The sequence below is a fragment of the Chrysochloris asiatica genome, unplaced genomic scaffold, assembly GCF_000296735.1.
Source record: "Chrysochloris asiatica unplaced genomic scaffold, ChrAsi1.0 scaffold00219, whole genome shotgun sequence".
NCBI classification, from domain to species: domain Eukaryota; kingdom Metazoa; phylum Chordata; class Mammalia; order Afrosoricida; family Chrysochloridae; genus Chrysochloris; species Chrysochloris asiatica.
The window spans coordinates 2,020,004-2,033,588 of record NW_006408737.1 but is presented as its reverse complement, the minus strand read 5'-3'; the positions used below and the strand labels follow the sequence as shown (position 1 = coordinate 2,033,588).

Below are 13,585 nucleotides of genomic sequence, written 5' to 3'. Positions count from 1 at the left end.
AGGGGCAAAGATGTAGAATTGAATCCATGAAAGGCTGACTTACTGAGCCTGAAGAAAAATCTCTCAATATTCATCTGCTAGAGGATGAGGCTTTCTACTCCCGTAAAGATTTACACCCTCGGAAACCCTGTACAGGGTTGCTATGGGTCGGGACCGGCTCGATGGCACTTAACAACAACAACAAAGAGGAACAACTAGAAAAAAAAGAATAAAAAAAACAAAAGAAAGTCTAAAATTTATGTGAGTCTCTATCAAGAGGAATAGCTTATATAAGTTTGGAATTCCAGAACAGGAAGAGACAAAAAACATCCTGGAGAAAATTGTCCAAGAGTAATTGGAAGAAAACTTTCCTAACATCATGAAAGATGAGAAAACAGTCATTCAAGAAATTATATGAACTCCAAGCAGGGTAGACCCAAAAAGAAAACCACCAAGACATATTATAATCATACTTTTCAAAACCGAAGACAAGGGGAAAATCTGGAGAAGCAGCTCAGGAAAGACTAAAAGTTACTTAAAAGTTGAATGAATAAGACTAAGTTCTGATGTCTTAGCAGAAACCATGCAAGACAAGTAGTCCATGGGGGTGACGTATACAAACTCTGAAAGAAAAAAATTGCTAACCAAGAATCGTATACCCAGCAAAATTGTCCATCAAATATGTTGATGAAATTAGGACGTTTCTAAATAAACAAATTAACAGCATCTGCAAAAACCAGAATAAACTTACAAAAAAATAGTAAAGGGGAATGTTTGGATAGAGAAACAACAGCAGACAACACCCTGAAAATAACATGTGACAATATCACTCAGAATTCAACCCAGATATATAAGTATTCAAAGTAAAACAAAGTTGTTGTTGTTAGATGTCATCGATTCACAGTGACCCTCTGTACAATAGAATGAAACACTGCCCAGTCTTGCTACATCCTCACAATTGCTATATTTGTGCTCATTGCTGCTGCCACTGTATCAGTTCATCATGTTGGGGGAACTTCCTCTTTTTCGCTGACTATCCACTTTTCTAAGCATGATATTTTTCTCCAGGGACTAGTTCCTCTTGATAATATGTCCAAAGTATGAGAGAGGAAGTCTCGCCATCCTAGCTGCTAAGGAGCATTCTGACTGTATTTCTTTCAAGACAGACTTGCTTGTTCTTCTGGCAATTCATGGTACTTTCAATATTTTTCTCCAGCACCATAATTTAAATGCATAGATTCTTCCTTGGTCTTCCTTATTCTTTTTCCACTTTTCACATGAATATGAGGCAATTGAGAATATCATAGCTTGGGACAGGTACATGTTAGTCCTCAAATTGATATCTTTGCTCTTGAACCCTTTAAAGAGATCTTTTGCAACAGGTTTGTCTAATACAATATGTCGCTTGATTTCTTGACTGCTGCTTCAATGAGTGTTGATTGTGGATCCAAACAAAATGAATGACAATTTCAATCTTTTCTTCATTTTTCATGATGTTTTTATTGGTCCAGTGGTGAGGATTTTTATTTTCTTTATACTAAGGTGAAATCCATACTAATGGCTGCAGTCTTTGATCTTCATCAGTTAACTGTTTTAAGTTCTTTTTGCTTTCAGCAAGCAAGGGTTGTATCATGTACATATTGCAGGTTGTTAATGAGTCTTCCTCCAATCTTGATGCCACACCTTCTTCATATGATTCAGCTTCTCAGATTATTTGCTCAGCATACAAATTGAATAGGGTAAATGGATGCAACCCTGGCACAGACCTTTCCTGATTTTAAACCATTTACTATCCCCTTGTTCTATTCTAATGACTGCCTTTTGTTCTATGTACAGGTTCCTTATGAACACAATGTAGTGTTCTAGAATACCCATTTTTCACAATGTTATCCATAGTTTGTCACGAACCACACAATTGAAAGCCTTTGCATAATCAATAAAGCAAGAGTAAACATCTTTCTGATATTCTCTGCTTTCAGCCAAGATACATCTGACATTAACAATAATATCTGTTGTTCCTTGTTCTCTTCTGAATCCAGCTTGAATTTCTGGCAGTTTTCTGTCAATGTACCGTTGCAGCCAGTTTTGATTTATCTTCAGCAAAATTTTACTTGTGTGTAATATTAATGACATTATTCAATGGTTTCCACATTCTGTTGGGTGACCTCTCTTTGGAATAGGCACAAATATGGATCTTTTCCAATTGACTGGCCAGGTAACTGCCTTCTAAATTTCTTGACACAAATGAGTGAGTGCCTTAAGTGCTACATCAGTTTGTTGAAATAATTTATATTCCGTCAATTCCTGGAGCCTTGTTTTTTACCAATGCCTTCAGTGCAGCTTGGACTTCTTCCTTCAGTGCCATGGGTTTTTGATGGTGAAATGGTTTCATCACCTCTTGAACATCAACCATTTCTTTTTGGAACAGTGACTCTGTTATTCCTTTCATCTTCTTTTGATGCTTTCTGCATCATTCAATATTTTGCCCATTCAATATTTCAGTCCAAGACTTGAATTTTTTTTTCTTAAGTTCTTTCAGCTTGAGAAATGCTGAGCAAGTCCTTCTCTTTTGATTTTGTAATTCTGGATCTTTGAAAATATCATCATAGTACTTTAGTTTGTCTTCTCGAGCTGCTCATTGAAATTTTGTTCAACTGTTTTACTTCCTCATTTCTTCCATTATCTTTAGCTTCTCGATGTTCAAGAGCACGTTTCAGAGTTTCTTCAACATCCATTTTGGTCTTTTCTTTCTTTCTTGTCTTTTTAATGACTTTTTAGCTTTCTTCCTGTATGATGTTCTTGATGTAATCCCATAATTCTTTCAGTTTTTAGTGTCTAAGGCATTAAATCAGTTCTTGAGATGGTCTCTAAATTCAGGTGGGATATATCCAAGGCCATATTTTGGGTCTTATGAGCTTGTTTTAATTTTCTTCTGCTTCAAAAAGAACTTGCATATAAGCAATTGATAAGCAGTTGTCTCCTGACCTTGTTCTGGCTTATGATACAGAATTTTTCAGCTATCTCTTTCTATGTTGTTGTTGTTAAGTACCGTCGAGTCAATTCCGACCCATAGTGACCCTGTATAGGGTTTCCAAGGAGCAGATGGTGAGCTTGAACCACCAACCTTGCAGTTCAAAGGGCTTTGCAGTCTGGCGCATTAACCCACAGCGCCACACCAGGACTCCATCACGTGATAGAATTTGCTAGAGTAATGACTTATTCATTGCAAAGACCTTTTTTAAACATAAAAGGTGACGATCTACGTGGTCCTCACCAAATAGAAATACACAGATGTAGTCAATTTGATTCCTGTGTATTTCTATTTGGTGAGGTCCATGTAGATCGTCACCTTTTATGTTTAAAAAAGGTCTTTGCAATGAATAAGTCATTGGTCTAGCAAATTCTATCATGTGATCTCCAGCATTGTTTCTATTACCAACTACTGACCCTTCCTCTTTTTATTCCAACTTTTGCATTCCAATCACCAGTAATTATTAATACATCCTGACTGTATGTTTGGTCGTTTTCAGACTGAAGTAATTGCTAGAGTTCTCCAATTTCCTTATCACTGGCTTTACTGGTTGATGTGTAAATTTGTATAATGATGGTATTAACTGGTCTTCATTTTAGGCTTATGGATATTCTGTTACAGACAGCATTGTACATCAAGATAGATCTTGAAATTTTTTTTTGTGGTGATTGTGATGCCCTTCCTCTTCAATTTGACATTCGCATCATAGTAAACCAAGGAACTCTGGTAGCATAGTGGTTACGAATCTGGCTGCTAATCTCACAGTCCACAGTTTGAAACTACCAGCTGTACCACAGGAGAAAGATGAGGCTTTCTGCTCCCATAAAGATTTATAGCCTAGGAAACCCTATACAGGGTCACTATGAGTTGGAATCGACTCTACAGCACATAGCAACAAACAGCAACATCATAGTAAACCATATGATTGTTAGATTAAAAATGGTCCACACTAGTCCATTTCAGCTTATTAATGCCAAGGATAAAAATCTTTGACTTCCATTTAATTTTTGACAACTTTCAATTTTCCTAAATTCATACTTTGTATATTCCATGTTCTCATTATTAATGGATGTTTGCAACTGGTTATTCTAATTGAATTGTGCTAAATCACCAAATGAAACTGCCGAAAGCTTTACTCCATTCACATCATTATGGTCTACTCTACTTTGAGGAGGCAGCTCTTTCCCAGTCCTATTTTAGTGCCTTCCAACCCGAGGGGCCCATCTGCTGGCAATGTCATCATCTGACAATATTCTGCTGTTCATAAGGTTTTCGGTGGTTAAACACTCAGAAATGGTCCACCTCTCCTTCTTCTAGTCTGTCTTAGTCTGGAAGCTCTGCTGAAACCTGTCCACCATGGAGACTCTGCTGGTATTTAAAATACTGATGCTATTTAAAATACTTCCCACATGACAGCAACACCACAACCACCACTATTCCATAGCCAGACAGAAGAGTGGTAGAAAACAATACTATAAGACTGAAAATAGGCAGCCAGAGAAACTAGTTTGCAACAACAATAAAAAAAATCCATAAAGTAAAAAGGGGGGAATAATGTAGTTACAGAACTTTCAAATGAAGAGGAAATCAAGTAGATTCCAAAAAAAAAGAAAGAAAGAAATAGATAAATTAAAATAAATCTAACTGTAATCCTAAAACTAAACCAAGTTCTTCTTCTAGCCTGGAGTCCTGGTGTGGTGATGTAGGAGAAAGCATTGGACCACAAGGTCGGTTTGAATAGCAAAGTTGGTGGTTCAAACTCACCAGCTGCTCCTCAGAAACCCTATAGGGGTCGCTATGAGTCGGAAAGAACTTAACAACAACAACTCCTAGCTTTAGCCCAATCCCTACCCCTAACACTAAACTCAGTCCTACCCATAACTCTAACACTAAGTGACGTCCCAGACCTAGATGTAGCCCTAGTCCTAATGCTAACTCCTTAATTCTACACCCCCACCCCCACACAAAAACAATGCAGGTATATTCTTGGTCATATGGAGTTTCTCCTCCATGAGCTTGATTCTGAAATCCAAGTTTCTTTTGTTTTCTGTTTTGCCATTACTTACAACCTCAGAAATCTCTACTTCTAGCTTATTGAAGACCAAAAAAAGGGAGAGAGGGAAGCACCACTTGTTTTTTAAAAACCCTGACCTGACCGTGACATACATCAACTCCTGCTCACATTACATTGGTGTGAACTAGTCTTATGGATATATCAGGATGCAGGGAATGAGAGGGTGAAATGTAGGAAATTACCTTCTAAGGATAACTCTGGAAGCCAACGCTACCATGCCTTCAGTCATTTTTAATCACTCCTCTTACTCTCAACCCCTTCCAACTACCATTCTTGACCATGTTAGCCAACTTTCTGTCTCATGCCTCTTCTTGGAATTATTTTCTCCTAGATGTCCAGGCTCTCTCACAACTTTCACATTGAAATGGGTGCCTAGGTTGTCATTTATTAAGAGTATAGTTAAGTTTTGTTGACGATAATTTTTAAATGGTCACAGCAAGTACATTGACAGTGGACTTCCAGAAATTCAAGCTGGATTTGGAAGAGGACGTGTAATGAGGGGTATCATTGCTGATGTCAGATGGATCTTGACTGAAAGCAGAAAATACCAGAAAGATGTTCACTTATACGTTATTAACTATGCAAAGGCATTTGATTGTGTGGCTCATAATACATTATGAATAACATTGTGAAGAATGTTCTGGAATTCCAGAACACTTAATTGTGCTCTTGCTGAACCTGTACATAGACCAAGAGACAGTCATTAGAACAGAACAAGGGAATAATACATTGTGATTTAACATCAGGAAAGGTATGTGTCATACTTATTAAATCTGTATTCTGAGCAAATAATCTGAAAATCCATTATTTTTAAAATGTGGCATTAGAATTTGAGAAAAACTTGTTAACAACCTGGGATATCAGATGACACAACCTTGTTTGCTGAAAGGGAAGAAGACTTGAAGCACTTGTTGATGAAATCAAAGACCACAGCCTTCTCAACATAAAATAAAAATCCTTACAACTGGACCAATTAGCAACATCATGATTAATGAAGAAAAGAGATAAATGATAGAAGTTGTCAAGGATTTTATTTTACTTGGATCCACAATCAATGCCCATAGAAGCAGCAGTCAAGAAATTAAGTATGTATTTGCATAAGGCAAATTTGCTGTAAAAAACCTCTTTTAAGTATTAAAGTGCAAAACTGTCAGTTTGAAAACTAAGGTGTAACTGACCCAAACCATGATATTTTCAATTGCCTCATATGCATGTGAAAGTTGGACAATGAGTAAGGAGTAAGGAGACTGAAGAAGAATTGTTAGCAAAGAATATTGAATATACAATTAATTGCCAGAGGAACTAATAAATCTGTTTTGGAATAAGTACAACCAGAATCAAGGATGGTGAGACTTTATCTCAAGTATTTTGGACATTCATCAGGAGGAACCAGTCCTTGGAGAAGGTTAGAGAAATAGAGGAAGAACTGCAATAAGATGGATTTACACAGTGGCTACAACAATGGCCTCAAACATAGCAAAGGTGGTGAAGATGGCATATGACTGGGCAGTGTTTCGTTCTGTTGTGCATGAGGTTGCTTGAGCCAAGGCAGATCAAATTGGAAATGGCAGTTTGAAAGACTACATAGGAACTTTATGGGGCAGAGAGTTTATGTTAATGGGAGAGAAACAACTCAGAAAAGGAGGATGAGAATGGTCACAAAATTCTAAGAATGGAGTATCTATCTAGCCCTGAATTCTACTAGTAGGAACTGTACATGGTTTGCTGTGCATATTCTCAATAAGTACAGCAACCAAATAAATAAAAAAATTTTTAAAGAGTATATTATGTACCAGAGATTAAAAATTCTTTTATTATTTAAAATTTTTTAATAGTGACTTGAATGAAGGTTTACAGAGCAGATCATCAGTTTTACATTCAACAAATTATATACTTTGATTAATTACAATGACTGCAATTCCCTCCATGTAGCATCAATTAACAGTATTTACTTCTACTCACTTTAACTTTTGCATTGTTATATATTGCCTGCCTTGTCACCCATGTTAACATGTGTCTATCCTCTAGCCTCTTTTCTCTATTTTTCTACTCTATTACCATTATAGAATGTTTTTTTTTTAATCAAGAAAACCTTTTCTTTACTTTTTTACAACATTGATCTCATACAATATTTGTCCTTTGTGATTAACTAATTTCACTCAACATAATATCCTTCAGGTTCACCAGTGTTGTGAGGTGTTTTGCAGATTCATCTTTATTCTTCAACAATGCATAGTATTCCATTGCGTGTATGCACCAAAGTTTGTTTAAACATACTTCTGTTGATGGGCATTTAGACTTTCTCCATCTTTTTGATGTGTTTCTTGTAGACAGCATATAAAGAATCCTGTTTTCTTATCCATTCAGATACTCTCTGTCTCTTGATTGCTGCATTTAATCCATTTATATTCAGTGTAATTATTGGTAAGTATGAATTGATTGCTATCATTTTACTATGCACTTTTTTGTGGTGCTGTTGGTGGTTTCTTTGTTCCACATAATTTTCTGCTCTGAGTTCATTTTGTTTGTGGGATTTCTTTTCATTTTCATTTATGTTGTATTAATGTTTATTAAATCATTCTAATTTTCCTCTTTTTTTATTTTGCTATGAAGGGGTATTAATTTTCTTTCAGGTTACCCTATAATTTATTATTCTTTTACCGTATTTAAAGTAGTCTGTTTTATCTTGACATCTACTTGACTTCCTCACCATTTTAAAGTTCTTTATCTACATCTACACTATTTCCTCTTTTTGTTTTCTAGTTGACTTCATTATAAATTGGCACCTCTGGTTCTCTATTTTCAGTCTTGTAGGTTTGTTTTACTTTAAATATTTCTTTACCTGGATTGAGTTCTGGGTGTTGTTGTTATGTATGGTAATCTCAAATTGTTGTCTGCTGTTGTTGGTTCTCAGTCCAAAGAACAACCTTTAGTATTTTTTGTAAAGTTGATCTGGTTATTATAAATTCCTTTAATTTCTGTTTATTTTGATATATCCTCATTTCACTGTTATATATGAGTGACAGCTTTGCTGGGCATATGATCCTTGGTTGGCAATGCTTTTCTTTCAGAGTTTTGTGTATATCATCCCATTGCTTTCTTGTCTGCATGGTTTCTGCTGAGAAATCTGAGCTTGGTCTTATTGGTTCTCCTTTGTAGGTAACTTTTCATTTTTCCCGAGCTGTTCTCAGGATTCTTTCCTTGTCTTTGATTTTGTAGAGTTTGATTATGGTATGTCTTGGTGATTTTCTTTTGGAATCTATCCTATTGGGGGTTCATTCAGCCTCTTTCATGATGTTAGGTAAGTTTTTTTTCCAACGAATTTTCAACAAATTGATAACAATTTTCTCTGTGCTTTTCATTTCTGTTCTGGAATTCTGATCACCCATAAATTATTCCTCTTTATGGTGTTCAGCATAACTTTCAGGTTTTCTTTAGATGTTTTCATTTTTTCGCCTGATTATTCTTCTAGCATACTAGTATTGAGAGATTTATCATTATGCTCACAAAATTGGGCTTCCATTGCTTTGAGTCTACTCCTTTGCCCTTTCAATATAGTGTCCATTTCTGAAATCTTAATATCAATCTTCTGGATTTCTAATTGCAGGTTTACCATTGTTTCAAAATTTCTATTTACCTTGTAAGTTAAAAAAATTTTTTTTAATGTTTTATTGTGAATTATGTGATAGTTTACATGGGAGAACATTCATCCTATCTTATATCATTTCATTGCCATGGTTACAATCCCCTCCATGCATCATCAACCAACCAAAGGGTATACACTACAAGCCTGCCCCCTGGTTGTCAGGACACAGCCCCCTCCCTCTCTGTGTCTAAAGTCTCCAACTGCTCCATCTCTCCACGTCATGGTCTCTGCCTCCATCTCAGGCATCACTGCTTCTCTGGGTATGGTCCCGTTCTCCGCTCTTCTCCTTTGATGGTCCCAGGGACCTCCGCTCCTAGACTGAAAAGTTAATCACTCGCCTCCTTGCTACAAAATGTCTATCTTTATATTTCCAACCCTCACAAGCAGTCCTGATAATAATTATTCACTATTGTATTACAAGAGACCCATCCACATTTCATTCATTCAGCTCCCCCTAACAGATTGCATACTACTCAGTGGTGATTCTACCTTCCTTCACACCCTCTGGATCTAGGTTCCCTCTTGAAAGTTTGTAAGCCAGTCACTTCCTGCCTTTGTAGCCCCATCACATTGGGTAGCCAATGTCGAAGTTGCCCATCCCTGTGTCTGTTTTTTTCTTGTAATATTTTCCTAAATTCTTCTAAAGTTTTTTCTGTGTTTCTCCTGAACTTTCTGTCAACCCTTTGAATGTACCTAAATATCATTCTTTTGAATTATTTTCAGGTAAAGGTTTTATTACCTCATCGTCCTCAGAAATGTTTTCTGGCTCTGCATTTTGGTCATTTGTTTGAGTCATTTGTTCTTGTTTCTTCGTGTGAGTTAAAATAGTCTATTTTCTCCAGGACATTGTGGTGTTGTCATATTTGAATTTAATTGATGATTATATGTTGATATGTTCTTAGACTCTCACCAACTGTCTCCTGTGGGTATAATTAGAGAGTGGAAACATGTGCACTATTATCCATTCATTGTGCGTGTATCTCAGTTTAGGGTGAGTTTGACTGGTGCTGGCTGCTGTCTATTGTTGCTAGGTGACATTGGAGCTGGTATTGGCCTTGCCCAGTGGGGGGAGCTGCAGAGGGTACAGTTGTAGCTGGTCTGAATGGACACGATTGCTGCTTCCTGTTGGGTGGGAAAGAGGAGAAACACCCGCATGCACACAAGAGTACAAACCAGAATAAACAAACAAGTAGACAAAAATGAAAAGAGAATATGATAAAGGAGAAAAAGGAAAACAGGCAGCAACCAAAAAAAAAAAAAGAATATGATAACTAAAAAGAGAAAAGAGGTACAAGAAAATGGAGTAACAAACAAACCACTTAGAAAAACCTGGAAGAGGGAAGATGAAAAGACAGAGTAGAAAGCAGTAAAGAAAGAGCAAAAGAAAAAAAAGAGGGGAAATGAGAAACAGAAGAAAAGAAGGTAGAACAACAGGAGAGATAGAAAGAATAAAAATTCAAGGGAATGGAATGAGAAGAAAAAGAAGAAAGGAATAAAGAATAAATAAGCAAGAACAACAAAACAATGAAAGAAAACCAAAACAAAACAGTGTAGCTGTTGAATCCAGAGAGGAGAAAACTTTGGGTGGTCCCTGTTAGCCATGAAGGTGGGTGGTGGAGGGATGCGACAGCGGAGTTCCTAGCCCCAGATGTAGTTCCTATAGGCTTAATTGTTATCTATCTTCGGGTCACTCAATCCAGAAATAGTTCATGGAGGCCCTTAATGGAGCTGGTTTCAGTGTGTGTTAGGACCTCAGTGTAGCTGGGGGCAGGGTGGATGGATATGAGACTTTCTGCTTGAATAATGCTGGTCTTGTAGCTCTGCAAGTTCTGTAGGCCTGGAACAGAATCTGCCTGAATTCAGGCACCAAAGTGAAGGAGCATCATGCCCCGACCACACACACACTGGTGTGCCTCCCAACCATGTGGCTTGGAACTTCTGGATGAATCAGTATGGGAGCTGGCTACTCCTCTGGTCACCAGACAAACATGGAGAAAGAAGGAATTGTACCTTTCCTTTCACTTGTGTGAATTTGCCATGCCACCTCCTGTCGACAAAGCGGCTTACAAAAGCTCAAGATGGTTGAGTGGTTCTCGTTGGCTGTTTATCAGTCAGTCTCCCTGTTTCACTGTCCCTGATCAACTTCTCTTCCCAGCAATCACTCAATTAGCTTTTCTTATCTTTCCTCTGAAGTTCAGTGTTCCAGGATTTTCATTTTGTTTCTCAATCTTTGTTGTAGAGGGTCTGTGTAGTACCTATGCTTAGTCTGCCATCTTGCCAAAAGTCCTCTTATCATTATTTAAAAAATTTGTTTCTGAGTCTTCAAAGCAATGCTAGGAGGAGTAGAAATGGTTATTCTCTTTCCAGAAAAGTTAGCTTGTGTGCTTCAGCTCACATACTTTGTAAGAGTGGGAGTGAGGATTTAAACACTATCACTTAAGAACACCCAACACTATTTTTTCCTCGATACTCTAAGAAGCAATCACTCTGCCATGTGAATTTCCTATTGGGAAGGAGATCACTTTACAATTGAATATTCTGGGTCTCTGAGCAGTTACATTTTCCAGGGCAAATTAATATACATGCGTATACATCTTGTGCTTTATGAGTTTTGGTAAGTGTAGTGATTTTTCAGCACCTGGTCACCCTGGACAAAATGAATAAAAAGTTTCAAGCTGAGACTATATATCCCTTTTTCAAGTCACATGACCCTTAGAGTGATCATTCTATGTTGTGGATCAATTCCTGTCACTTCTCAACTAAAAGTCATTTAGTTTTTCCCTATCCACCACACCTTGGGGAAAACGGTGGCTCCATGTGATAAGCACAGGTCTATGGTTCGAGGCCACCAGCTACTCCTCCTGAGAAAGATGAGGCTTTCTGCTCCCGCAAAGATTTAAATCTTCAGAAACCCTATACCAGCTCACTATGAGTAGGAATCAGCTTGAAGGCACTTAACAACAACAACTCACCTTACAGAGTAAACTCCTTAGCCTGCCATGTAAGGCCTTTTCTGCTATGTCCTTTTTGCCCCTTCCTGGTTTCATTCTATGTTAATTCTCTGTCTCTTATCATAATGAATGACTTGCTGTTCTTTAAGTGTAACATTTTGTCTGTCACCTCCCTGGTGTTGCACATGCTGCCTGGAATTTCTTCCCTTCCCCTTTTGACCTAAGAAATTCCTGTTCTTTTTCCAGAACTCAGCAAGAAAGACTTCCCTGACCATTTTCCAAATTGGAGAGTAACCCTATTCTGTGCTCTGAAGCCTTTAGGTTTCTGAGTCCCAATTACCTCTCGGTGTCTGTAGTATACACGACAGAACGGCACATCACCCTGTACGGGCTTTGTGGAAGCTCTCTTCTCTCCACTTTTCTCCCACTGGTTCAGGCAGGTTAAGTATGGGGAAGAACAGGTGCTATGGCTTCAAGTGACGTTGGCTGTGACCTCTAGGCCGCTCTCCCCAAGGGAACCAATAATAGTTGCGATCAATACACAGGAGAAAACCCAGGAGAGAGCCCAGACTCAGCCCTTAGGGAAGCAATCTGCCTTCTAGGGCCCTGAGCGGCAGCCTGCCAGAGCAAACCTTGAGCACACCTCTGACTGGAATGATAATAATAATCTCTAATATTTATTGACCACCTTCTATGTTCCCGGTACTATTCTTTACCTATATGTACAATTATCTTATTAAATCTTTACAAAGACCATGACTGCTGGCAGAGAGGTTAAGTAAAATGTACAAGGTCATGCAACAACAACAACAACAAAAAGGTCAGGATCCACATCTGAATCTCGTTTCTAGAACCTATTCTAGTAGCCACTATACAATGTTATAGTCTTGGTTTCCACAATCTCCAATTTCCAACGAACACTAATTTCTGTTGGAAACAAAAGCAGAGAGTTTTGAGATTGGGACTAAAAGACAAATTCCATTTCTAGTAGGCCGACTGGCTCAGGGATGGATCGGAGAAATCTCAGTGGAAGTAGAAGGGGAGCTCTCCGAAGTGGCCGGGACCTCTGCAGATGCTTTAAAAGAAAGAGGAGAGCCTAGTGATGGGAAAACTTGTGGAGAGAGAGGGATTGAAGCAGACTATGAGTCCAACAATTCTAGTCCAGGCTTTGTCTATTAGACTCAACGTGACCTTACAAAAGCCTTGCTTGTCTTCTGAGACTCAATTTTCCCATCTGTAAAATATGGGTAAATAAAGGACGGGTTGATCCACTCCCGCAAAAAGAGGGGGCATCGTCAGCTCTATTGGGCTATGGGTCGGGCACAGACGCCATGGAATGGGGGCAGGAGCAAGGCACTATTTGGAGTCTAGGTCAAAGGCTTGGCGATAGGATGTGGTAAGCTTCAGAGCTCAGTCCTGCACTCCTACTCCCGTGACAGGGCCCGCCTAAGGAGGAGGTTTCGGGTCCTTTTGTACTGGGGGAGAGCGGACCATGTGGGCTAGAGTCTCTGCTCTGCGGGCCACGCTCACTCATCGTGCTCCTCTTCAGTCCTCTCAGAGTTTCAGTCCCGAAGGTGGAGGCTACGGGGAAACAGACAGTCGCTGGCCGCTCTGCGGAGACCGCCAGGGAAGCTGCAGCCCTCGGGGCCCGAAGAGCATCACGTCATCCTTTCCGCTAGGCTCCCGCCCCTTCTCTGACTGCGCCTGCGCAGGCGCGGTGGGAGTAGGGGGGGAGCTGCGGTGGGGGCTCTCCTCACAGCTTTCCGCCCTTCTCCAGGCTCGCTTGGGCCGCGGCGCTCTGGGTTGGTAGCGGCGGCGGCGCGGAGGGGACGGCGTCCAGGATGCGGTGCGGGGCGGCCCGGTGCCCCTCTGCCCCGTCACGGCAGCCGCGGCGGCCGCGGGGA

At 39.2% G+C, this 13,585-nt stretch overlaps 1 pseudogene; it reads left to right on the top strand.

Moving 5' to 3' along the window:
- The window catches only part of LOC102819694, a 41,072-nt pseudogene extending 28,212 nt beyond the window's left edge, over positions 1-12,860 (top strand).
- Positions 12,861-13,585: the final 725 nt, after the last annotated feature.